Source organism: Salmo salar, chromosome 01 (assembly GCF_965601325.2).
Source record: "Salmo salar chromosome 01, fSalSal1, whole genome shotgun sequence".
NCBI lineage: Eukaryota > Metazoa > Chordata > Actinopteri > Salmoniformes > Salmonidae > Salmo > Salmo salar.
Window position 1 is genome coordinate 167028383 of NC_138291.1, and position 5175 is coordinate 167033557.

The window sequence follows — 5175 nt, forward strand, 5'->3', positions numbered from 1 at the left end:
ATCTGCCTATTCACTCTCATCAACTCACCTCCGCTCCCGCTCCGTCTCCTGGGTTATTCTATTTTTACCTCGAGACTGTAAATAAATACTCACCTTCATTTTACTCACCTTGTCCTGGTCTGCTTCTGGGTTCAGCTTTAGAGAATCGTGACACATCCAACCTTTTTATGCGAGTAAAGTACATGTCGGATATAGAACATTTCATGACAGCCCCGATGGAAACCGCTAATTTGTCGGTTAACTTTCCAAATGTCGATAAAACAAAGTACTCCAAACAAGGTGTGATGCTTTTGTGTCTGTAAAAATTAATAATGCGAGAAATGGCGGTGGAAACGCATTTTTCTGCAAATATTGATATAGTAAGTAACCATCATCATATCTAAGTGAACATGGGAGTCACGCCATGACATGTGTGGTCCTCCCACTACGACTCAGGAAACGATGCAGTTTATTAGGCTGCAGATGAAATAAATTATGATGAACTTCAGTGTGGTGAAAGTGTACAGTGAAAAGCTTGATGCTATTTTATATATCAAAGGTCTTATTCTGGTGACATGATGAATAATGTTTGGCTGCCGTTTGACAAATAAAAATATATTTTGTCCATAATAATCTCATCTTGTAGACTATACCCGCACTGTATCTAAACTGTTGGCTAGAGCGCACGTGCCAAGACCAGAGTGGGCACATGTAATATTTTGGGGGTCAAAACCATCAGTAGAGTTGAAGATGTGATGGAACAACACAGCAAACTATATGTGTGCTGAAGGCAGTGTCCCCAACCGCTACACCACCCCAGCCCACATATTAATCAAATTATACGGTGCATTCAGAAAGTATTCAGACCCCTTGACTTTTTCCACATTTTGTCAAGTTACAGACTTATTCGAAAATGTATTAAATTAATTGGTTTACTCATAAATCTACACACAATACCCCATAATGACAAAGCGAAAACGGGTTTTTAGATTTTTTTGCAAATTTATAATAAAACATAAACATAAATACCTTATTTACATAAGTATTCAGACCGTTTGCTTTGAGACTCGAGATTGAGCTCAGGTGCATCCGATTTCCATCCTTAACTTGATTGGGGTCCACCTGTGGTCAATTCAATTGATTGGACATGATTTGGAAAGACACACACCTTTCTATATAAGGTCCAACAGTTGACTGCATATCAGAGCAAAAAAAAGCCATGAGGTCTAAGGAATTGTCTGTAGCGATCCGAGACAGGTGTTGAGGCACAGATCTGGGGAAGGTTACCAAAACATTTCTGCAGCGTTGAAGGTCCCCAAGAACACAGTGGCCTCCATTATACTTAAATGGAAGAACCACCAAGATTCTTCCTAGAGCTGGCCGCCCAGCCAAACTGAACAATCGGGGGAGAAGTGCCTTGGTCAGGGAGGTGACCAAGAACCAAATAAAGGTGTGCCAAGCTTGTAGCGTTATACCCAAAAAGACTAGAGGCTGTAATTGCTCACAATGCTGTGTTAGCAGTTGATGTTATTCTTCAATGATACAAACCCCAAAGCAAATCGGGGACAAAAATGGATTTATTTGAAAAGGACAAATCATAGATGTTACGCTGGGAGGTAGATGGTAGATGTTCATTCCCCCTGTCCTCAGCTTTTCTCCACAGAACAAAGAAACAGGATGCCACTTATAACCCCCCACCCTAGCCTGGGTTTGACCAATCAGAAGTCCTTGCAGTACAACATTCCACAGATGTTAACAGCTGTTTAACTGAGACGCAACTATTTCCATTAACAATTCCCTATTGACCATTAGTACTCTATTTTGTTTTTAGTACTCTCGTCCTCTCATCCTCTGCGCTGTGTATTTATCTTCAAAATATTCTTATAGGTGCTTCGACAAAGAACTGAATAAAGGGTCTGAATACTTACGTAAATGTGATATTTGAGTTTTACATTTTTTATAAATATGCACAAAATTCGAAAAACCCGTTTTTTCTTTGTCATTAATGGGGTATTATGTGTAGATTGATGGGGGAATTAGATTTTTTTTTTTTTAAAGTCACATTTCGGGATATCCAATTGGTATTTACAGTCTTGTCCCATCGCTGCAACTCCCGTACAGACTTCTTGACACACTGCTTGCTTAACTCGGAAGCCTGAGTGTCCTGAAGTCGGCGTGAATGCGCCCGGCTGCCACAAGGAGTCGCTAGAGCGCGATGAGACAAGAACATCTCTGCCGGCCAAACCCTACCCTAAACCGGACGATGCTAGGCCAACTGTGCGCAGCCTCATTGGTCTCCCAGTCGCGGCCTGCTGCAACACAGCCCGGGATTGAACCCGGCTCTGTAGTGACACCTCTAGCACTGAGATGCAATGCCTTAGGCTGCTGCGCCACTCTGGAGGCCCAGGAAAAAACAATTTAATACATTTTAGAATAAGGCTGTAAGGTAACAAAATGTGGAAAAGTCAAGGGGTCTGAATACTTTCCGAATGCACTGTAAATACTATATTTGAATTATTTAACTATTCATTAATTGGTCCACAAGTCAAACTGACAGATAGTTGAGAATGTCATAGTGTGAACTTCACCTGCAACATCACTGATAATGTGCATAATGTAGAAAGTTTCTACTTTTTCACTTTGCACTGCCCGCCAGAATCATATCACCTATGCATGGTTACATCGCTAACGTTACCACAAATTGCTCTCTGTTGATAATGAATTACTTCTGTCATTTTGTCACCTCGCCTTTTCTCGCTGATATCATATCAAATCAAATCAAATCAAATGATAGTGGGATATCGTCGGTCAGCATTGATAAACATTAACTATATGACCTCTTCCTGACTAAATTATGTTTCTTTATAGTTAATGTACATGCCAAGAAAGGTGGTAAGTAGTATTTGTATGTGATCGTTTAAAGCTTCTGTTTGCTCATGTTTCATGTCCAAAATTGGAAGCACTTCAGTTTCTAATGGAATAATCTGCTTTCTTATGTCTGCAGAATGTCTCAAGCAACACCTAGGTAAGCATTGTGTGTGTGTGTGTGTGTGTGTGTGTGTGTGTGTGTGTGTGTGTGTGTGTGTTTGTGTGTGTGTTTGCTTCATTGCATTATAGACTATAACACAAGCTGTTATAATGTTATGTGTTACCATTACAAAATGCTGTATGTTTATCCCCTTAGATTCTGTGAACAAAAATAAGTATCATGGTGAGTACAAACGAAATCTATCAGACAGCGGGAAAGTGTTTGTGTGTGTGTGTGGGTGTCTGTGTGGGTGGTTTTTGGTTGTAATGCTGAGAATTTCTGTAATTGACAGATACTTGTTGTAATCCCTTTTGATGTTTGATGCTTGAAATTATAGTCGACTAGATGTTTTATAACTGTATGATTATATAACAAACTCACAGTCTAATTTACAATCCCTGAATACTATTTGAACCATCATTTGTTCCATTCCAGTTCCTATCACCCTAATCCCTGAAACAGCACATTATTCTCTCAATGTGGTAAGACAAACACTTACAAAAGAGAAGGAAGAACAGAGATTAAAAAGTCATGCTGTCCTGGAAAATCTGCAAATAACAGGGACATCTTACTTTGTTGTGGATGTGGAACAATCATGGATTGTAGGAGTGGTCAAGATATCCATCAACAAGGAGAAGAAAGTAAGGTTTGGACCTAAAGATGATGCCTGGACTCTGAGGTGTGTGGAGGGTAAAGTAAGAGTTTATGATGGGACTTTTGTTTCTCTCTTCCGCACTGACAAAGAGAATGAGTTGAAGAGGGTTGGGGTATTTGTAGATTATGAGGAGAATATAGTCTCCTTTACAACATGACCAACAGCAATAATACTCATATCTATTCTTATGTAGAATGCAACTTCCCAGATTAACCCCTTCATCCAATCTTTAGTGCAAGCTCAACCCTCAGGATCATTCATCATTCATGTGCAAATGTTCAGAGTGGAGAACGTCAAGAGGTTCAGAGTGGAGAACGTCAAGAGGTTCAGAGTGGAGAACGTCAAGAGGTTCAGAGTGGAGAACGTCAAGAGGTTCAGAGTGGAGAACGTCAAGAGGTTCAGAGTGGGGATCGTCAAGAGGTTCAGAGTGGGGATCGTCAAGAGGTTCAGAGTGGGGATCGTCAAGAGGTTCAGAGTGGAGAACGTCAAGAGGTTCAGAGTGGGGATCGTCAAGAGGTTCAGAGTGGGGAACGCCAAGAGGTTCAGAGTGGGGAACGCCAAGAGGTTCAGAGTGGGGATCGTCAAGAGGTTCAGAGTGGGGATCGTCAAGAGGTTCAGAGTGGAGAACGTCAAGAGGTTCAGAGTGGAGAATGTCAAAAGTTTCATAGACCTAGAAGTGACTCAATAGGATAGATGATAGCAATGTTATCAACCTATTGTTTCCACCAATCCAACCAGATCAGATCACTTTAAGAAAGAGATAGTAAAGAAGAATTCAAAGTAGTTCAAACAGGACCCAGGTGTGAATCAATCCCTGCCTGACTGGAAGGGAAAGATGAAAACCAGCAGTACCTAGAGGGACATATTTAAGTATCCCTGGTCTAATGCATTGGCCAATGATATGATCTTTATTGATTGTATTGGTGGTCACAGAGCTCTGCTGTGAATCTCTGAAATCTTATTTCTGTTAGTAATTGACATTTGGTCAATTGTTAGGGTGCTTTGCCTTTTGAAGCTGTTGTCCAGGCAGCTTCTATGTATCCACTTTATCTGTTCCTTTGTTAACTTTTTATACCTGTTTTGTAAAGGACCGTTGTAATGCAAGGGCACATTTCTGCCAAAGCAGACTATATAAAGTATTTTCAAAGCCCCTAACTAGACCATCAGGCTGCTATCTTTACAGTAAGCTATGTGCTAAAATGCATGGGAATGATATTAGATGTGCTAAATATAATATGCCAAATATGCGTATATTATATGATAATAAAATATAATTTTGTTCATTGCATTGTTTGATTATTGGAGAGTTATTACTATTCTATATCACTACTGTACTGTGTTGGGGGTTTATCTGGGATGGAGTTGTTCCTAGACGCTGAGCTGAGGTCAATTTAGCATTTCCCCGGTGTAGTCAAAGGTGAGGATTTGGGAAGGATAGGCTGGTCCTGGTTCAGTGTGCCTCGGCCTGGAGGGAGGGGAGGGGAATGGCATGGGAGGTGTGTGTATGACAGTG